The sequence below is a fragment of the Simochromis diagramma genome, unplaced genomic scaffold, assembly GCF_900408965.1.
Source record: "Simochromis diagramma unplaced genomic scaffold, fSimDia1.1 OVJJ01000197.1, whole genome shotgun sequence".
Lineage (NCBI taxonomy): Eukaryota > Metazoa > Chordata > Actinopteri > Cichliformes > Cichlidae > Simochromis > Simochromis diagramma.
Genome location: NW_024386935.1, coordinates 598,785 through 621,641, shown reverse-complemented (window position 1 = coordinate 621,641; position 22,857 = coordinate 598,785). Strand labels below are relative to the sequence as shown.

At 39.9% G+C, this 22,857-nt stretch overlaps 2 protein-coding genes and 1 long non-coding RNA gene across 9 annotated transcripts in view; 2 read left to right on the top strand and 1 right to left on the bottom strand.

The window, feature by feature from the left end:
* LOC120736835 (cadherin-1-like) overlaps positions 1 to 22,857 on the bottom strand; it is a 271,472-nt gene that overhangs the window by 185,921 nt on the left and 62,694 nt on the right. The gene's annotated exons all lie outside the window — the stretch shown is intronic.
* The window catches only part of LOC120736832 (B-cadherin-like), a 66,590-nt gene that overhangs the window by 28,157 nt on the left and 15,576 nt on the right, over positions 1 to 22,857 (top strand). The window lies entirely within an intron of this gene.
* On the top strand, positions 3,773 to 10,468 carry LOC120736854. Of its 2 annotated transcripts, none has more exons than XR_005696625.1 (2): positions 3,773 to 3,823; positions 9,212 to 10,468. It is a non-coding gene; the product is annotated as an uncharacterized LOC120736854 (long non-coding RNA). The 2 variants fall into 2 exon arrangements; XR_005696624.1 differs by lacking the exon at positions 3,773 to 3,823 and adding an exon at positions 4,871 to 4,920.

Here is a 22,857-nt window from a genome sequence, read left to right as displayed (position 1 = left end):
ATTTTACTTGTTTAGCTGATATCTGTCCACTTATATCCACTAATTCAAGTAGGCTAACACAGGTGTGTCAGTGTAGACAAAGTTAAATATGATCTGGTGCTGTCTCAAAGATATATGTTCAAAAATGAAATAAAACTGTCTCTTCTGAGTGCAACTGGAAAATAAACTCCCTGGCTCTCATTCTGCCTATGCTACCACACAGTTAGTGGTTAGCTTCATAAGGTGGACAGCATTAGAGCATTAGATGAATCTGCAACATTAAAATGTACCAAAGTGTCTGTCAGCTCTTTCTGGTTTCAGAAAAAAGCTTGATTCCATATATTCCTGTTGCTAATAATCAACTTGAAAACTTTGTTCTGCTGGGATGTTGTCACATGACACTGTCAGTTCTATGTAAACAGAAATTAGTTAGCATATTCCACTGAACTTTAAAATGAGAAGTATCTCATCAGAGTCTCCTTTGGATACAAACTGATGATAGAATGTTTTATCCTTCTTGTTGATGAGCTGAACTTATTATATTTCTCCTCCAACAGAAATATCCACAGTACACTCTGACAGTACAGGCAGCAGATATGGAGGGAGAAGGGTTATCTGGACAAGCACAAGTAATCATCAAGGTCAGAGATAACATCAATGTTCTCTTTTTCACTAGAGGGTCTTAATAATCACTCCACGTTTGCAAATTTAGCCGAGGTGTCAAATAGATTCTGGGCTGGCCCAGTGTTGGGCACCGTTGCTCTCAGTGTGGTGATGTCAGCATTACTGCAAAGGAATGAAATGCTCTTTCCTTGACACGTTTTCTGAGAACACTTTTCATGAATAGTGGTTTAATAGTAGTTCAGGATTATCCAAAATTAGCTTAAAGCTATCAAAATAATGCAGAGAAACAAGGTGTGTTAATGAGATGTTGTGCCATATCAGGAGGGCTGTGCTTTCATGTTGTACAAAACCAGGCTACATATTAAAAGATATTTGTATGTCCAGTATTGACCTTGGAAAAACGCAAAGTTTCTTGATTAACTGAGGGCTAAAAACCAACATCAAAAGTAAAAACAGGATAGCAGTAGCAACATTGTCACTGTGAAAATGCTGCCCCTTGTTTTCAAAATGTGGTAGTTGGCAGTCGGTTGTTGTTTTTAGAGGCACTTTAACAGCCTGTGTTTGAATAACAGGTGGTGGAGAGCCAGTAGTCCTGGAAAAGCTTCAGGTCTCCTGTTCCTGTTTGGTAAGTTTAACTACATCTCATTTTTTAAACTGAATTGTCCAATAGTGAACTACACTAATTGTCATCACTTCCCCCATTGTAACATTTCTAGAATTAATATTAACATCACCTAACTTCTGACAAGAAGTAGTGCTTCTTAATTAACCCACAAGGAGCTGGCACTCTTACCTTACTGTTACAGAATCTACATTTCTGGATAGAACAAAATTGAAACAAAAATGGAGCTTTTTAAAATAATAAACAAACAGTAATTTCTGATTTGTTCCACTTACTGCATTTCCACTGATCCTGAGTCAGTTTGACCCCTTGAAGAAAAACATTGTTCACCCTGGTTTGGTGGCTCCGTATTGATATGCTAGAAACTTTTGTTGTGTTTTACCCAAAACAGAGCACGAAGACATCAGAGACATCTATCACTGGCTGATTCTACATGACGCTCTCTTCATATGCATGTGTGAATGTTAGATAGAAAGCACTTACATAGAAAAAAGTGCTTATGTGAATGGGTGTGAATGCATGAATGAGCAGTTAAAATGATCAAAGCTGGTTTGTCACTGATCATGTGACAATAAATTCCCAGCATAGTTATTATTCACATGTAAGCATTTTGTAGGTGGTGGGAAGCTCTGCATATGTGTCTTAGAAACTTCCAGGGGGAGCTGTGTATCTGCTGCTTTTCTTTTCCATGATTATTGTAGCGAGCACTCCTTCAAGTGATTTTCTTGCTCTGTTTGTCAAAGAAAACAAAAGATTCAAATGGTGTAAACCACAGTCAGCAGCTGCATAAACAATAGATTTGATGATGTGTTGGAACATGATCATGCTGTCACTGAGGAATATACTTCTTTAAAGTAACTGAAACATATATAACTAATTAAGAGTATTGGTATCCGAACATAAAAGTTCACAGTTGGTTATGTCCAAAAGTATCTTTAAATTCCAAAGAAATTAAGTACTGTTACTTTGTCTTGATGCACACTCAAAATAAAGTACTATTACATCCACTTACAAGTTTGTAGAAGAAACTTGTAAGTGGATGTTGTGTAGAGGAAGTGTATGATGACAGGGATCATTTTGCTGTTGCATGCCAAATGATATTTCAGATCCAGTTACCACTTCATGAATTGAAAACACAATCCAGTCAATATTGTCTGGTTTAAAATATACTTGGTGCTGCATATTATTTTTACTTAATAACAGGGTTTTACTGCAATTATAGTTTTTATTCATATCATTTTTAGTGAGCTTTTCCCAGCAAATAGACTGACTAACACAGATAAATATATTCCTGCAAAAACTATCAACGCATGTCCGCTTTGACTTCAGAGAAATCCTTATTCAGCCTAAAGATCAGAAAACAGAACTATCTCTATCATTGCACCAACCTTTACATTTGTCAAATATCGTTTTTTTATTACCTATAGACATATTACCTTATGTCTCAACATAAGAACCACATGAGTGCTGGGAACCCAGGTTACCCACCAGAAAATGGCATTGTGACAAAACAGCCAGTGTTAATCACCAGTAAGTTTTTTAACATTGTGGCCCAATACCGTATAGTCACAGTTCTTTTAATATGGCCTGCTGCATAAAACACAAATGAAATAATGTATATGTACTATACATGTATAAGAAAGGAAAATGGGATTGTTGCTCTTTTTTTTTTTTTTTACAGTAACTGTCTATCTCTTGCTCTTGCTATGCTGCCTCTTGTATCCTTTCAGTCAAAGCCAATAAAATTAAGCATTGAAAATCACGAGGTTGAAACTGGGACTGTTTTTTATACACTATCATGAAAGCATAGGAACACAACACTCTAATTTGGTGCTCTTGCTTTGTAAACTTGGGTTCATTTTGATCATGCATGAAGAAGAAAGTCTGCCCAATTGAATGTTATTCATATACACTGCTGCCCACTAGATGGCGACAAATTCACATGCATTAGTATAACCACTAACAGAAAACGACCTCATTTAACATGTCTGACAGCAGGGGCGGAGCGTGGGGGTGGCTTACTGGGCTTAAGCCCGGGTTGTTTTGTCAGAAGCCCGGGGTCTTTTGGAGTGTAATTTTTTCATAGTTAGATGCCTGGCTGACAACTGTATAAAACAAAAAGTACACACAATATTCGAAGCACATAGTGCACACTGTGGGAATTTACGACTGTGCGTGAATCCCCCCTGATATTGGTATGATCCGAGCTCAGGCACTAAGCGACTGAGCGAGGGGGCGGGGCAGCTACTGCCTGTGAGTTCGCTGTTGGAGAAACGGAGCCAGCTCTACTAAGGAGAGCTTAAGTTTGAGCAGGTACCAAAGCAAATCATTCGTACCGTACAAATAATGTAAATATGACGGTGAATCACGAAAGATATCAAACTGATCACTTGACCAATATTACGTTACTCGCTCTTCAAGTGAATCAACAAATGGCGAAATGAAAAGCCGAACAAATGCTATTTTTTTTAGAGAGTCTTAGCTTACGTGTGTTTATTTCATATTTTCAGTTCTTACCCTCCCCGACTAAATCGGTTTCAGTTATGTACTGAAATATAAGAATGGACATTAGGAGCTTCTTTCAAAGAAAAAACTCAGGTAAATGTTATTTTATATATTATGCTTTGTATGTTGTTCAGTATATTTCTATGCAAAACAAGAGGGATTTCAGTACACAGCAGGATATTCACATTTGTAACCAGATATTTACATACACTTTAGGGAGAAAACATAAAACATTTTTACTGTACAACATCAATTTAGAGTAAACTTTTGTTTTAGATAAATATTGAAATATCTTTTGAATTAGTTAAATGTCAGAATAAAGAGAGACAGAGCTGTCTATTTTTTATCACTTTCATCAAATTTAGGAGTACATGTACACTAAGTTTATTGTTAATTAATAAGAAACTCCAGACGATTCCATTCTGAGCTGAAGAAGCTTCTGATTGGTTCGTAGAGTCCATGTGAGTAAATTGGTGGCACAGCTGTGGATGCATATAAGGCAAAACACAGAGCCTGTTTCTGTGACATGGGAAAATCAAGAGACATCAACCAAAACACCAGGAAAAGAACTATGGAGCTCCATAAGTGTGGCTCAATTTGAATACAATTTGGTGCCATTTGCAATTAAGAAATACAGATAGTTTCTCTCTTTACTCTTAAAGTTAACAAATGTGTTTTTTATATGGCTCAAGAGTTGGGAGCTTGCCTTGTAATCGGAAGGTTGCCGGTTCGAGCCCCGGCTTGGACAGTCTCGGTCGTTGTGTCCTTGGGCAAGACACTTCACCCGTTGCCTACTGGTGGTGGTCAGAGGGCCCGGTGGCGCCAGTGTCCGGCAGCCTCGCCTCTGTCAGTGCACCCCAGGGTGGCTGTGGCTACAATGTAGCTGCCATCACCAGTGTGTGAATGGGTGGATGACTGGAAATGTAAAGCGCTTTGGGGTCCTTAGGGACTAGTAAGGCGCTATATAAATACAGGCCATTTACCATATTTATCAATCTAAAAAAATAAACATTTAGTCTGATTTGATGTTACAATTAAAAAAGTGTTTGTGTTTTGATCTGAAGAGTACATAAATATCTGGTTTCAACTGTATATTTGATGATTGTCAGCACAAAGAGGGAGAGAGAGGAACAGAGAGGGAGAGAGAGGGAGATGGAGAATGAGGACAGAACAGAGATGAACAAGAGCAGGTGAGACACACATGTTAGTCAAATGGTTGTTTACCAAAGTATCACCGTATCATAGGTACTCATGTATCTCGTACCTAGTGTTTCTTTTTAGGTTTGCTATTTTTCAAATTCTATATTTATTAAGTTATGCAGGCTTGTTTGCACAACAAGGCTAAATAATTATATAAACTTTTCTCAATCTAAATATTGGACTTTGGTAGAATTAAAAAATAAGTGTAGTGCAGGTCTATGATGATTTTTAGTGCTACTATCATCTAGTTCTGATTCTGGTTCTGTCTTGGTTACTGTTGTAGTCCTGTTTTAATTCCGGATCAGTTCTGGGTCTGGTTGAATTGGGGTTTAGTCCTCGTGTCTTGATACAGCCCCGACTTTGTTCTGCCTTGCTGCTTAATTAAAAAACTAGTTTAAGGTGTCCTGCACATGTGATATATATTTTTCCCTATATGAAGTCATTCTTTTTTGAACAAAACTCAAAACAGAGCCAATTAATCTTTCAGTCATCTCTAACCCCCCCCCAAAAAAAAATAAAAATCCCACATGCATACTACCCTTTAGGGCTAAGCCCCGGGTGTTTCAAATGTCTGGCTCCGCCTCTGTCTGACAGGAAAGAAAAGTGAAACCATATAGACCTTTATAATAACTTTCCTATTTCAACAGTGGGCAGCGACTGGTTCAGGCTTCCCGGCTGCCTGTCACTGCAAGTCACAGCTTGTTGGTGGAGTAACGCCATGTTATTTAAAGACGGTGAAGTCCAGCCTGCTGACTATGTTGCTTTCACTTATAGGTCTGAGCTCTCAGTGCACTGTGTCAGGCCAGCACAGCGACTCACTCACTTTACAAAATCTGGTCTGTCGGTCATGCATGTGTGAAATAATACGAGAAAAATATCGTTAATTTATTGTTTTGGAAAAGATATTTGCAATTTTTTGCTTTGTCCATGATTTAGAGAAGGCAAAGGTACAAGGATTGCCATTTAGGTTGTTTTTTCTTCTTTTTTATATTCTTTTTCGTATTAATGTTTTATTATATCCAAAGAAGTTTAATTTCAGAATTAACTTCTTGTGTGCAAATATCAACTGCACTAAGCAAGCTACATATTTTGTTTAACAATATCTTTGGAATATTTTTAATAGCAATAGTGAAACCAAAAACAAAACAAAAAAACTGAACGAAATCAACCTAAACAAGAAGAGGAACAACAATCTCCTCTTAAAGAGGCTGAAAAGATTTAAGTTGTGTGCCACCCCAACTGTGATGTCATCACGCCCTTTTAAACAACAAAGTTTGATTTGAACATTGAATCAAACAGGCCTCTAATGTGAAAGGGTCTCTAATAATGCTGACCATTAGAGCAGGGGTGTCCAACTCCAGGCCTCGAGGGTCGGTGCCCTGCAGGTTTTAGATCTCACCCTGGGTCACCACACCTGAATCAAATGATCAGTTCATTAGCAGGCCTCTGGAGAACTTCAAGACATGTTGAGGAGGTCGTTTAGCCATTTAAATCTGCTGTGTTGGATCAAGGACACATCTAAAACCTGCAGGACACCGGCCCCTGAGGCCTGGATTTGGACACCCCTGATTTAGAGAATCACTGTCAACTCTTTTTACAAATTTTCCTTTGTGATTTTCTTCTGAAGCCATTTTGATTAGGACTTCCATAAAAAACAAGGAATCAAACTGAAAGCAAAGTCTCCAACAAACAAGATCAGACAAGTGGGCCGTCTGTAGTCTGTATTCCGGGAATTCAGACTCAAACATGTTCCTGTCTGTCTGCTGGGTGTTTGGTAGCAGGTTATTAGCCAGATATACGCGATAAACTAACTGTGGATTAAACTGTTTGTTTTGTAGTCGTTCTTCCTGCCTTAGTTAAAGCTTTAAATACACCAGTGTTTACAAATGGTTTACTTCAATTTGCAAACCACGCAGAAAGACAGTGAAAATGGAAACAATAACAAACAGAAACAAACAACAAGCTACGTAAAACCTGTTCTGCATAATTATCTGTTCTTTCAAGGCAGCTGGAAACACAAAACTGGGATTGTCACCTGGATAAACTTGTTGGCAAACATTTACAAATGGAGTTGAGTTGAGTTTCTGGGCCAGACTTCCTTTAGATATACTGGCTCTTGAAAATGTTTGGCTCTTTAGCTAAATGCTAACTGCATGCTGTTTGCAGTTATGGAGAAGTGAAACATACAGGAGCTGGAAGGATTTTGTGAATAAGAAAACATTAATATGCATGACTTGACTGCTGGTATTGTTTGTGCTTTCTGACACTTTAAAGTGAATGATAAAGAGACCTGAAATAAAAGCACATGTGATATTATTGTCTTGCAAGCCAGTTGTTCCTGTTTAGCAAGCCTCTGCTGTCTGCAGAGAGTGAGGCAGTTTTACAGCTGCTGATAAGCCAGGCTCTTGCTTCACTGTGCCTTTGCTTCTGTTTGCAGTGGAACAGCTTAACTGAAAGGCACAGAGGTGTGTCAGTTACTGAAAAAACATTTGGGGAAGGTTTTGTACCAAACATTGACATAGTTTTACCACCATATTCACAGTGGCTGTTGCCAGGTAAAACCAAAGAATAATGCCATTCCTGCCCTACTCTTGGATTTGCTTCCTGTGTTTACTAATGTCAATGACTGTAATTCTGGAAAAGAGCCACACCTATGCTCGCACCTGAATGACAATAGACAGGCCATTAAACACACACAACAAGCACATGCAGAGGTAAAGATTAGAGGTGTGGTCACAAGATTTCTTAGAGATAAACAGCAGACAGGCCTCGTCCTCAGGCTCCAGTCTGCCAGGGATTAGGATGTGGTTATGGGGGGATGAAGAGGAATTCTTTTGGTTTGTGCCAGTCAGTTTCCATGGATGTGTTTTTTTTTCTTTTTGCTCTTTGGTTATTGTTAAAGTGAAGTCGTTACAAGAGTTGTTTTTCTGAAAGCATCCTGGCTTCATAGTACTAGGCTAAATTGTTAGCGCAGCGCAGTGTGTTTAGAGACACTCCCAGCAGGAGAAAACATGTCAGCACAGGAAGTGAGCAGCCTGAGGTATATTTACTGCAAACATGTTCAGTGCCGTTAGCTGAGAGCTCAACTCATTTGAACTCTGGTGACACACGATCAGAGAGAGAAATATAAACGGAACCAATGCAGGTTAAAGCTTGTTGAACGTACGTGTTTAATAATGTGGACTTTTCTGTGGACTTTTGTGTCTGTTCCTGAGATTGAACCTGGGATGATGTGCTTGCTACATTATGGAAGACCGGCTCTTAACCTGTCTATGCCCATCTAAAAAAAATTTGTGATAACGTTAATGTTTACAGCCTGTTACAAAAGACATTTCCACCTACATAACAAGTGTATAGTGGCTGATTTTTACTTAGTTATTTGTAACCCAGCCCTCCATCAGGCCTGGGTGCTATGATTGACAGATCCAGATCCAGCTAACAGTTGTTTGCTTGCCTCTACTAGTGCCTACTGCCTCTACAAGTTGAAGTGGCTCACTGAGAGAGCTTTGACACACTCAACAGAACGAAACCATAACTCATTTTGTGTGTACCTTACCTTACCTCCTCATGTCAAAATGGCTGCTGCCACCCCCCTTTTTCAATCTCACATTAATACAAAAGTGATGACCTTCTATCACTTCTGCTGTCTGTGGTATCTGTGTCCACCCATTCCTTCTTAAGATTCCATCTTTGACAACAGCTCAAATTTACAGTTAGACTGTAAAAGGGCTCAGTGTGACTAATCAAACAGTAGGGCATTACTGGAGGCTGTTTTTAGTGGCAGATTAACATGGTCTTCGAAGCTTTGTGGTTTGTGTGTGACTGAGTTAAACTAAACTCCAGTGTGCGTGTTCATGATAATAAAGGAATGTTCCAGTGAGCCACACTGGCTGTGTTTTAGCAGTTTTTGGACAACAAGCACAGAGCAACAAGGCCAGCACACAGGCGTGGTGGTATATTAACCTTTCCTGGAATCCCTTATCATTAAGGGAATTTTTCATTGTTACTGTTTGGCAAGAACACTTTCCAAAAATTATATTTACGTTTGCAAAACAAACCATTGTTTCGCTTTGTGTTTGATTCTATATAAGATAACTTCCCTTGCACTAGCAGGACTTTGTATTTGTTAGCAGTTCGTGTGGATTTTGACTCCATGAAGCAGGGCGTGTACAGATAGTTAACCAGTTAATCTAAATGTTTCATACAGTTGGCGGAGATGCAGACAGTGTTCTTTGATAATAATATTTTCTTTCTTTTTCTTTTATCTGTATAACAATGGAGGACACATCATGTGTGTGGATGCAATAGGAGAAGTCCCCACCACCATCACAGGATATGGGAACACTGTTTCAACACAGCTTCTGGTTTCCCGCTATCACAGCATGACTGACAGGCTCATCACAGCATGAGTCACAAAGCCTCAGGGCAATGACACATGGGAGAAACAAGAAGTTGTACAGAAGGAAAGCAGCAGAGCATCATATGAATGGCAATCATGTGGATCACCCTTTCACTCACAGTGATGCTGTTATTGGAAATGTTCTAACTCCCCCTCTGTCATCGTCACAGTTTCAACATAACTGTATATGGAAAAAGATTCTGTTGTCATCGTCATCTGTATTTAGCTCGAGACCTGAGATGGCAGTCTGCAGGCACTTTCAGAGTTCAGCATTTCAACATTAAGATTTTGTCTCTCTGCTGCCTGATGATTTGAAGGAACAACCTCAAAACATGAGGAGATTTTTCAAAATGTGCATTTTCTTAAATCTAAAAATCTCTTTTTGGATTTCTATTTTCAGCATAATTATTTCTGGTCCTTTGGTAAAGTTGTTTTAGGTTTATTTTTTGTTTTTATTAAAAACTAAATGAATATACATTTTTATTTTTTTCAGAAAAAGCAGCTATCACCACTTTTCTGTGTCAGACTGATGTCATTTGCATTAGTTTTCCAGTAACTGCTAAAGAATCAGTTTGGGCGTCAGTAAGGTTGGTAACAGTGGGAACCAGATGAATTTTATACACCAGTATTGGCTCAGATTTGACTGGATATAATTACCCTTTTGCTTAAACTGTGAAAGGGAAATTGTATGATTACTATATTTAAACTACAAGTAGATGTGCTGCAGCCTTAATCGTTTTATTTTTTTAGTCCTGGGTTCTAACTAATTCATTCAGATTTCACAATTTGATGATGCATCCACTTTATCGGCATTGGTGATACTGGCCCAATATTTACTTGGGCGTCAGTAAGGTTGGTAACAGTGGGAACCAAATGAATTTTATACACCAATATTGCTATTAATGTATATGTTCTTCTAAAAAATCCTAGTTTCTCGGATGAAGAGGTTTTAAAATAAGGAGAAAATGAACTATTGTCACAGAATGTGAAAATAAAACACTGACTAATTCTTCAGTCTGCTCTTTTATCTAAAAATGATTCTCTGGAACGATTACTCAAGAGCTAGAGCAACTATCACCTCCCCTCTCCTACTTCGTCATCCGTACAATTGCACAAGGCTTCAGGTGAAACCACAGGGGGAAAAAATATGACTAGGCCTTTGTCCTGCCCCACACAGGCACACATACACAGATCTTACGCTGGGGTGGGGATGAGGGGAACCTTTGTAAGGACACTGACAGTGCAAGGTAAAAGTAATGAAAATGTATTTATATAGCACTTTTAAAGACAAGAAACTAGTTACAAAATGCAGTACAGAGGTATCACTTAGAACCAGCTCGGCAGCCCAGTCGCTGTCCAGCCCTGAACAAAGAACATAAAACAAATGCCTCTTTGAACAGACGACTTGTAAGCTGAATGTCACAGATGTGTAGAGAGTGTGGTGAGCTTTCAGAGTTTTGAAACTCAGATTCTTAATGCACAATCTCCCTTAACTGAAGGTCTCATCTTATAAAGCCATAAAAGTAAGAGCCAAAGTTTTATACTGAAATCCGAGCCTGACTGGAAACCAGTGCTGAAGCTTTAACCCTGGGATAATATGAGAATATTTATGAGAGTAAGATAAACGTTTTCCCTCGGCATTTTGTAGAGATTGGAGGCAATTAATAGACGCATTAGTACAGGGGTGTCAAACTTAATGTGGAAAAATTGTGACTTATCTTTGAAATGGCACTTCTTTTCTTGGCACTTCTGCCTTCTCCTGCTGCTTTCAGGTCACACAGCACAGAGCAGGCAGTTTGCGCCTCCTCTCCTCGCTTGTGTTTTGAGGTTGTACTGTCACGTGACTTGGCAGTGCAAACAAACAAGCAAGCATGCTCAGATCCAGGTAGATAAAGGTGGTATAATATGGCTCAGATTTGACTGGATATAATTACCCTTTTGCTTAAACTGTGAAAGGGAAATTGTATGATTACTATATTTAAACTACAAGTAGATGTGCTGCAGCCTTAATCGTTTTATTTTTTTTGTCCTGGGTTCTAAATAATTCATTCAGATTTCACAATTTGATGATGCATCCACTTTATCGGCATTGGTGATACTGGCCCAATATTTGCTTGGTATCGGAAGGATACCAAATCTTGCAGTATCGCACAGCACTACTCGCCTCTTGACAGAGTGAAGAAACCGTCTTCATGTTGAGTCATGTTCTTGGAATGCCTACTTCACAACAAACTGACTTCATGTTTTCATAATCACATTTTGATCTGACACACTGAACTTCTCAATAAAGCACAATATTCAACAACTAAAACACAATTTTCTATTTAGGAAGGCTAATAAAATATCACAAATGATAAAAATGTCCGTTACTACTTTTTTCTAAACAGTAAATTAAAAAGAACATTATGGATAACAACAATTATTATATTTTAGCATTAAAAATAGCATTTTAATTAAGGATTAACCAAAGCATAAAAAATATTTTGGTAATTACCATTTAGGGCAGCTGAGGCAAAAACCTTACACTGGGCAGTGGTGTAATACTTGTGTTATGATCTGTAACTGTCATCTTTTGTACAATAACTTTGCCTGCAATAATTATTGCCTGCAAATATGAAGAATTACCTGATATACAGTCTCATTCAGTGGCTCTACGCTATCATGATCAATTTGCGGTCTGTGGTTTTTTCATCACCAGCAGCACTTCGCTGCAAATGAGCAAACCTGCAGTTGTTTACGACTGAGTGCACAAACACTGTTGTCATGTGACTGTGTTTAAGTGAAGCTCTGATCAGAAAGTAGGGCTTCTCTTCCATGATGATCTGATGGGAACTAAAAGCTTATGAGCGGCCTGACAATGGGCTTTTAACAGGAAGTCAAGTGCTATTGAACAGCTGAAGTGCTTTTATGCTGTTGTCAGCTGCAGACATATAGATAAGTTCCACCATGTTATGTACTGACCTACTATGGAGGTTTTCCTGTAAACCAATTGTGCTGATGAATCACTCAGAAGGAACTAAGAGCTACACATTGTTCTATGTATGGACACACGGTCCATCTGCTCTAATATATATGTATTAAATGTGCCTCTCTAAAAAAAAACATTTGACATGTCCTTCATATGAAATGGTGCAGCAGTCAAAGTTTCCTGTGTCATACAAGTGTATCTAAATCACTGTGGTAACCTATGCTGAATACATAACCTGGTTGAGAGCTCTAATGTGCACCCACACAAGCAGCAGCAACAAGAGCACAGTCAACAATAGCATAATTAACTTGAATTTATTTATTAATTTTTTTAACCACTCTGTCCAATACATTAACAGTGTTCTGTAGCATGAATATCTTGTGTTGCATTTTATTGCATTTCACCATGTGATAATGTCTCTGGCACTCAGAGGGATCATTTTGTGTGGAAGAAGATTTACACAACCAACAAAACGACCATTTTTAACTGAGTGTTTACTGCCTGAAGCTTCAGAAAGTGGCGCTTAAAAGAGAAAGTAGATAATCACTGTTATGATACCCATTATCTCCAACTGGGGTTTGGGGTTTTGTCAAGCCAAGTAATGCAAAGCAACCCTGGATGTGTTCAACTTTTTTCGTACTATACAACGTAGTTAACATACATAGTCACTTGTTTGTTAAGAATTTTGTTTAGGTTTGTTTGGTTTTGAGCAATTCAGAAAATTAAATCCAGAAAACTAGTTCATGCACTTATTACTTCTAGGTTGCACTACTGTTATTATTATTATCAGACTGTCCTTAAAACTCCCTGAAAAGTCTTCAGTTAATTGAAAATGCTGCAGCAAGAGTACTGACATGGACTTGAAAGAGAGTAGCAGCAGAGCCCGCTGGCACGTCACTGCAACCCCCTCTGGCCTCTCCTCCGTGGCTGCTGGGTGACCTCTCGTTTGGGGCTCTCCTCAGCTCTTCCCAGGAGGGTGGCACGGTTGCACCTTTGGCGGTCCTCCTTGGATCTGGGGCCTCTCAATGTCTGGGACCTGGATGTCCACCATACCTGCTTCATGCCCTGGGGGACGGGGCTATGGCTCCCCACACTCCCTAGCAGATCGTTACATGGAGAAACCTTTTGAATACAAGTGTGCTGATCCACACAGGTGTTCACAGACACAAACTACACCTTTCGTGGCTGCTGCCTCAAAGCACATTGTGCTCTGTCAATCTTGCGTACTGCACAATAACATGTAATATTTAGTATCTACTGTTATCTACTGTTAGCTAGTTTATTGTAATGGTGCTGTATTTATTATGTTGCTCTTTTTTGTTTGTTTTCTCTTCTGTTTTTTTTATCTCCATGCAGGTGATCCAGGTGTTTTGTTTGTTTTTCTTTTCTTTCTTCCCCCCTTTCTCACCGTCTCTTCTCCCCTCTATTTTTCTTTCTCTCCCTCTCTTTCTTTCGTTCTTTCTCCCTGTCCTATCCCCCAGTCATGTCTGTCACGTCTGTAACAACTGAAAATAAAATAAAATGAATACATAATTATAATAAAGGTCAATCAAATGGACCAATATGGCAAGGCCATGATAAATCCGCTTGGCATCTTTCTTGGCCTTCAGACAACAATTCTGATGGCTAAAGATCCAAACGGGACAGACAGAAAAGATAAAAAAGAGAGAGAGAGTATATTTCTGTATCTTGGCTTCTCTTTATTGGCTCCCTGTTAAATCCAGAATTTTATTTAAGATCCTAATGAGGCCCCATCTTGTTTTAAAGCTCTCATAATACCAGCAGACCGCCTCACTCTCATTGGCTTACATGTGGATATTTAAAAGCAGAATGGGAGGCAGAGTTTTCAGCTCTCAGGCCCCTCTTCTCTGGAGCTGCTCTCTACTTTTAAGATTAGGCTTAAAACTTTCCTTTTTAATAAAGCATTCAGTGAGGAACATAAGTATTTGAACACCCTGCGATTTTGCAAGTGCTCCCACTTAGAAATCATGGAACACATTGTAGGTGTATTCCCACTGTGAGAGACAGCATTTAAAAACAATTCAGGACATTGCATGATTTTTAAATATTTTTTTTTGTATTGCACTGCTGCACATTATTTAAACACCTGGAAATCAGAAAGAATTCTGTCTCTCAAAGACCTGTTACTATGCTTTTAAAAAGTCCACCTCTACTCTACTTATTAATCTAAATTAGTAGCCAGTGTCTGAGCTCTTTAAAGACACCTCTCCACTCCACAGTCAGTCAGACTCCAACTATTACCATAGGCAAGACCAAGGATCTGTCAAGAGACACCAGAGACAAAATTGTGGACCTCCACAAGACTGGGAAGGGTTACAGGGCAATTGCCAAGCAGCTTGGTGAAAATAGATCAACTACTGGAGCAATTGTTAGAAAATAGAACAGGCTAAAGACGACTGTCAGTCTCCCTCGAACTGAGGCATGGGATAAAGTCATGTGGTTAGATGAGACCAAAATAGAAATTGGCCTCAACGTCATTCGCCATGTTTGAAGGAAAAAGAAGGAGTTGCATCCCAAGAACACCATCCCTACTGTGAAGTTTGGGGGTGGAAACATCCTGCTTTGGAGGTGCTTTTCTGCAAAGGGGACAGGATGACTGCACTGTATTAAGGACAGGATGAAGGGGGTCATGTATTGTGACATTTTGAGCAACAACGTCCTTCCCTCAGTCATTGAAGAGTCGTGGCTGGGTCTTCCAACATGACAATGACCTGAAGCACACAGCCAGGTTAACCAAGGAGTGGCTCCGTAAGAATTATATCAAGGTTCTGGACCGACCTAGCCAGTCTCCAGACCTAAATCCAATAGCAAATCTCTGCAGGGAGCTGAAACTCTGTGTTTCTCAGCAACAGCTCAGAAACTTGACACATCTAGAGGAGATCTGTCCCACATAGCAAAATTGGTATGGCCCAGATCTGGACCACACAATGTGCTTACACATGGCCCACATGGCGCAGATCTGGTTTGCCAGAGGTGTCCCACACATGGGCCGACACAAGGCCAGTTGCAGGCACACTGCTGGCCCTGCGCTGGCCCAGAACAGTTTCAGCTCTGGCCCCAGATGTCAGCCTAATGTGTACCTTAACCAAGCCATGTAATGACAACATATAGTGCAAAAGTAACATGACAAAAATCTGTTCAGATAGTGAATGGACTGATTCGTATATAGCACTTTTCTACTCTCCCAGATTACTCAAAGTGCTCTATATAGCATACCACATTCACCCAATATCTTTAAACGAATGCTTCCTGACTACATTTATACACATCCACAGTCTTGACATGCAGACTGGAGGAGCCAGGGATCGAACCACTAACCTTCCGATCAGTAGGTGACTTGCTCTACCTCCTGAGCTACAGCTACCCAGCGGTAAGCATGAGTAAACCTTCACTAGGTTTTGGATACAATTTACACTCACAGACCTGTCAAACCTACGTTTGAAACGTTGGCTACCATAGCAGTATAGTATTGCAACATGGCATTTGGGTCTTCTAACTAAAATAGGAAAATAGGAACATAAATAATGCCATCATTGCCAGACCTGTCCCACATCTGGTTGACATAAACTCAGCCATGACACCGGTCAGTCAGAAGTGCCAGCTTGATGGCAGATCCAGGCCAGACCTGTTTTCTATGGGCCTGGACCAGATAAATCAAACCACAATCGAGCCAGATATGGCATGCTATCACATAGACAGTGCCATCTATGCCAGGCCTGGTCCATATCGGGATGACATATGTCTTATCATGCCAGAAGTCAAACAGCAGTGCCAGCTTGATACCAGATCCTGCTTGCTATGTGGGCGTGTGGAGGAGTGGGCCAAAATCCCCATTGCAGTGTGCAAACCTGGTCAAGAACTACAGGACACGTTTCACCTCTGTAATTGCAAACAAAGGCTTTTGTACCAAATATTAACACTGATTTTCTCAGGTGTTCAGACACTTATGTTCCTCGCTGTATAGTGATACTGCATCAGGTAGATCGAGCCCTCCCTTAGTTATGCTCCATTAAGTCTAGGTTGGTGGGGGATTCCCATGATGCACTGTTGAGCGTTTCTTCTTCAATCCCCTCGTTTCACTCACTGTGTGTTTATACACATCTCTGTATTTGATTATTAGCTGTTATTAATAAATATAATATTAGCAATAATGCTAATGAAAAAATATATTCTAAAGTGTTTTGAGGTTCGAGATATTTTGTTTGTTGTAGATTTTCCTGAAACTGAATTACAGATACTATGTGTTTATGAGTCAACTGCTGCTTATAAAAGTTAGGCTCGTTAGCTATTGAACCGTCTCACTGCTGTTGTTTTCTTTTAATCCAACAGTTTCTGTGTTTCCTCACTGCTGTCAGCAGATATTGGCCTATAAACATTGACCCAACAGTTAATAATTGACATGATTTCCCTTTTGCAGCAGCCTTTGGTTGCCTTGACTGAAAGAGACAGTCTGCCAGGTAGTAGAACAGACAAAAGAGCACAGGGTTTTTTTCTGGCAAATGATCCGAGTTTATGTTTAAATGGTATATTTATGTTTAATGAGAAGTGTAAGGGCAACCATAGTACACTAGATTAACTGACAGCAAAGCTAAGTGTCAGAAAGCATTAGAAAGTATTCCTTTAGTAAGGCAGTTAGGCTTAAAAGTGAAAGAATGCTCCTTAGCTTAAGACTCCATGAATCTGGACTAACAGCTCTGCCAGGGTGAACTTTGGCTCATCTTAAGAGGTTTCAACAGAGATAGAAACTAGCAGCAATGTGGTGATCATATGGAATGCCCATTCAATTCAGCCCCTCATAGCAACAACAAGTGAAATAACCATTACCAGTGTCAAGTGAAATTATCATCCTGTAGCCTCTGACACTGGACTCATCTCTGTGCTTATGTATTTTTATTACAGATATTCGTTTTTTCTTGTTCAATGGACGTTTTTCTTTCCCATTGTTGCCAAGTGAAAGCTCATAAGGCGTTTATGTGATTGTTGAGATTTTCTGTCTATTGGTGTAGAGTCTTTACCTTAAAATATAAAGCTCCTTGAGGTGTTGCATGAATACCTGCTTGCTTTTCCAGAATGCAGATAGCCGAATACCAAAAGAGCAGTGAACCTCGGAGCCAGCAGCAAGCTGCTTCTCAAGGAAACCAAGCTCACCGTGTTAAATAATTGTTTTGAGCCCCTCACTGTAGTTTTATACCAGACCAGAGGGTTCCACACTTGCCAAATCCCACCTAATTCTGTATTATATGACAAAATTATCTACAAATGCCTATTAGCAAACACTGGTCAGCTTCAAGATGACACACAAAAAGTGAAAAATATAAGTGCTTTAGTTCAGCATAGAAAGCATTACTATTATTTGATTATTAGCACTGTATATATGTATATATATATATATATATATATATATATATATACATATATGTATAACACCCAGCACGCCCCTGCGGGCGGTTTATCCTTCAAGCTCGGGTCCTCTACCAGAGGCCTGGGAGCTTGAGGGTCCTGCGCAGTATCTTAGCTGTTCCCAGGACTGCGCTCTTCTGGACAGAGATCTCCGATGTTGTTCCCGGGATCTGCTGGAGCCACTCGCCTAGCTTGGGAGTCACCGCACCTAGTGCTCCGATTACCACGGGGACCACCGTTACCTTCACCCTCCACATCCTCTCGAGCTCTTCTCTGAGCCCTTGGTATTTCTCCAGCTTCTCGTGTTCCTTCTTCCTGATATTGCTGTCATTCGGAACCGCTACATCGATCACTACGGCCGTCTTCTTCTGTTTGTCTACCACCACTATGTCCGGTTGGTTAGCCACCACCATTTTGTCCGTCTGTATCTGGAAGTCCCACAGGATCTTAGCTTGGTCATTCTCCACCACCCTTGGGGGCATCTCCCATTTTGACCTCGGGACTTCCAGGTTATACTCGGCACAGATGTTCCTGTACACTATGCCGGCCACTTGGTTATGGCGTTCCATGTATGCCTTGCCTGCTAGCATCTTGCACCCTGCTGTTATGTGTTGGATTGTCTCTGGGGCATCTTTACACAGCCTGCACCTGGGGTCTTGCCTGGTGTGATAGACCCCAGCCTCTATGGATCTTGTACTCAGAGCTTGTTCTTGTGCTGCCATGATTAGTGTCTCTGTGCTGTCTTTCAGTCCGGCTTTGTCCAGCCACTGGTAGGATTTCTGGATATCAGCCACCTCCTCTATCTGCCGGTGGTACATACCGTGCAGGGGCCTGTCCTTCCATGATGGTTCCTCGTCTCCCTCCTCTTTCTTGGGTTTCTGCTGCCTGAGGTATTCACTGAGCACTCGGTCAGTTGGGGCCATCTTCCCAATGTATTCTTGGATGTTCGTTGTCTCATCCTGGACTGTGGTGCTGACACTCACCAGTCCCCGGCCCCCTTCCTTCCACTTAGCGTACAGCCTCAGGGTGCTGGACTTGGGGTGAAACCCTCCATGCATGGTAAGGAGCTTTCTTGTCTTTATGTCAGTATAAAAAAAAAAACACCCAGCACGCCCCTGCGGGCGGTTTATCCTTCAAGCTCGGGTCCTCTACCAGAGGCCTGGGAGCTTGAGGGTCCTGCGCAGTATCTTAGCTGTTCCCAGGACTGCGCTCTTCTGGACAGAGATCTCCGATGTTATTCCCGGGATCTGCTGGAGCCACTCGCCTAGCTTGGGAGTCACCGCACCTAGTGCTCCGATTACCACGGGGACCACCGTTACCTTCACCCTCCACATCCTCTCGAGCTCTTCTCTGAGCCCTTGGTATTTCTCCAGCTTCTCATGTTCCTTCTTCCTGATATTGCTGTCATTCGGAACCGCTACATCGATCACTAATATACATATATATACATATATATATATATATATATATATATATATATATATACAGTAAGTACATCTGAAGCTGGTGAGAATGTGAGAACCTAGGGACTATAGTCTTCTAGGGTATAAAACTACAAGTTTTTATGTGAGTGATGGTGTTAAATGCAAAGTCAAAGGATGGCTAAAGTGACAGTTCAACTTGTAACTAATATAAATGGATTGTGTCAAACTAATTGTTTTATTTTTCATTTCCCTTTTTTCACTTCCTGTTCTAAAGTTCCTTCGCTGCCTAATTTCTCTTTCTGTTTTCACAGTTGTATTATGCATCTGTACTTCTTTTTTTGGATATAGTTTACCAAATTCAAGTTCATGTTGTGGAGCCTGTGAGCTTGTTGTACATTCCAGAAGGATAACGCAAGGACACATTGTGCACACAGTGTGTGTGTGTGTATGTGTGAGACAATGTAATAATGGTTCATTGTCAGAAATTCCACAAAAGATAAGATATCTGGTTAAAATACATTTTGTCTCTTAGCTGACAGAAAAGAAGAGTGAATGTCAAAAACTTGTATTTTGAAATTCTCCCAGGGTTCTCTTACTCATCCTGACGCTGTTCATGTTGCATGGCAGGTTTGCAGCTGTTACTGGACTGAAATGGGAGTTGTCTTTTTATTAAAGTCTGTGAAGGTTCTCAGTCATCCAGGTCATCGTAGTGAAAGGAGCTTGCAAAGGTTTCACAATGAACACACCCGAAACTCTGGCTGATTGGGACCCACGCCCAGTTTCCCACCTTGGCTCAGGCGATTAGAGGATCATCAGGGGGTCCTTTTGTCCCTCTGTGGGGGGTCACTCCCACTAGGCTTATATCTGGGACTCTCCACCATTTGACCTTAGAACTGAAGGAGCTTCTCGGATGAGAGGTGAAACGTCTTCAAGCAACTTAAAGAAGTCCAGACGCTTTTCTTTGCAAGCTCCTTTGTCTTTTTATTAAACACCCCACAACATGATTATCCAGATATCCAGGTACCAGAGTTGCCTCTCTGCAGTTTCTCTCCTCCTGACATCCCCCCAAAACCCCCATTCCCATAAAGAGTGTGTCTGCTCCCAGACCATCAAAGGATGAATTAAAAAAACTGCAAAAATTCGCAAATACCTCACAAAAACATTGCGATGTAACATCTACAACTGCACTAGAAGTAAACCGGTTAAATGCTGACTATTAAACATTAGGTATCTCTCTTCCAGTAAAGTAGAAGAGTATTTTTACCTTGCAAAAATGCATATTTATATGCATTTATGAGTTTTTCTTTTTTTTTCAAAAAATGTCCAGTTGATTTATGTAATGTTATGCACAATTTCTTTAAGACAGCAGTTACTGCATCAGTTTGGCTAGTTCTGTGTTTGGGTTAAAATATAGCATGATTAAGGATACAGAGTTATTAATATTAAACATCTAATTAAACCAGAATGTTTTTGTCAGTCCACCCCAACTCTCACGTAGCATAATGTGACATGTTTGTCGCATCCATTTAAAGTCAGCCAAGTGCTTGAAGAAAGATTTGAGCATCTCATTAGTTCCTGCTCTAAAGTCCAAGGAAAGCGGGGAGGATCATCAAGGACTCCAGTCACCCCAGCCATAAACTGTTCAGACTACTTCCATCAGGAAGGAGGTTCTGCAGCATCCGGTCCCGTACCAGCAGACTGAGAGACAGCTTCTTCCACCAGGCCATCAGACTGCTGAACACGTCATAGACACCTCACCTCCACTACTGGAACTTCAACATTATGCACTACATACTGTACAGTAATGCCACTGTTCTGCACATGTCTCAACTCTGTATATTTTTATATATTTTATTTTATTTTTTACTCTATTTAATTTGTAAAATATGTGTATACACACACACACACACACACACACACACACACGTAGAAAAATATTTAGTATACACATCCAGAAATGCATATACTATTATATATTGTACATATATTTATTAGTTTCAGATGTAGCCATTCTTGTATTTTGCACAACTCTGTTGCTTGTGAAGCTCGCACACAAGAATTTCACTCACATGTACCACACATGTGATGTGACAATAAAAGTGATTTGATTTGATTTTTGGATGCCTGTTTAACATTTCATGGAATTCTATCTAATGGTCCTTGAGATATTCCAGTCTTACCAAACATGGATACCTGAAAGTGCAACTCTACAGCCATCATTAGAGAACATTATAGTGTCATAATCCTGCATTGAACAGACATTTATTGTGAACATTAAATCTTAAATTCTTCCAGTTTAATCTTCCAGTAGCTAATGTATAAATAAATAAAGTGTATGTATGAAGGTGGTTTCAAAGTCGTGGCAGTTAAAAAAATTTAATCAAAAAGAGAATCAACTTCTACATTAAAGGAATGATTACACATTACACAGTGACTTAAAAGGATCACTCACTCTTCCATCTCAAGAAACTGATAATGCAACATGACACTTTTCACTGCCTTCTTCCTTCTCTGCCCTCACATTCTCTTTGCTTCCTCTTTCTCCCTCCCTCTCTGTCACACACTGATCTTTTATTGGCTAAGTGGTGGTCACTGTAAACTGACCATTCTTCCCACCCCCACATCTCTGTGTTCCAGGGATGAAAGAAAGGCGCAAAAGATAACATCACTTAACTGCTTTTCAAAAATCCCCCATCTTCCATGCCTGTTCACTCTTAAACTGTGAGGATTAGACTACACAACATATGATATAAAGGGTATTTGAAATAACCATCTTCAGCTTAACTTGTCATTTTAACAGTAGCTTCATGCACTGGTTGATTTTCATAATTTTGCTTCTATAAAATGTTTTCAGAAGTCAGAGCATATTCAGTTAGACATGGCATGTAAATTCTAATAACACATTTCCAATCATCTATTGTAATTTTACAAAGACGAATTGCTGATTAATGTATGAATATTCTAATTAAATATCCATCAGCAATGGTGTGCTTGGTACCAAAAACATACCAAGCACAGAATTCAGAAAGAAAGGAGGCAGGGAAGAGGAATCCAGCAGCTAACATTAGCTATGGCTGAGCCTGGCTACATTCATGGTGAGTAAACTATTTGCCAACGGTGTTTTATTTGCTCCTCAGCATCACAATGACAGCATTTGAACAGTGCTGTGAAACTGTTTGTAATCAGGGTATGCTGAAATTTGCTAAACTAGCAAATATTTATAGGATCTGCTAACATTCAAGCAAGAATATCTGTTCCCAGAGTTAGCTATCATTTTGGCAAACTTTAGTTAGGTAAAGGTCTGTCAAAAACCTAAATTAATTAGATGGTTTCATAGATGTTATTTCAGTTTTCAATTCATTAAAAATCTGCTAAGTCGTGTATTAAATATGAAGTTAATTAATATCAGTTTTATGTGCTTATCGGTGTGATTTCCTGAAAGCTAAAGAGTAAGCTAATGTTAGCTGCTAGCTTCCATCAAGTTTCTATTTTCTTGGAAAAGTAATTAGGGTTAGGGTTCTTGTTTATTTTTTTTTACTTTTCACACATCTTGGCATTGTTTTGGTTAAGGAAACCCAGTGGACTTAAATATTTCAGTGCAGTCTTAACCCCCCTCAAGTATGAATGTGTGTGAAGGTTAGCTGGAAAGTGCTTAGAAGCATAGAAGAAAGTGCTTGTGTGAATAGTCGAAGGTGGCATGTTGCATAAAGCGCTT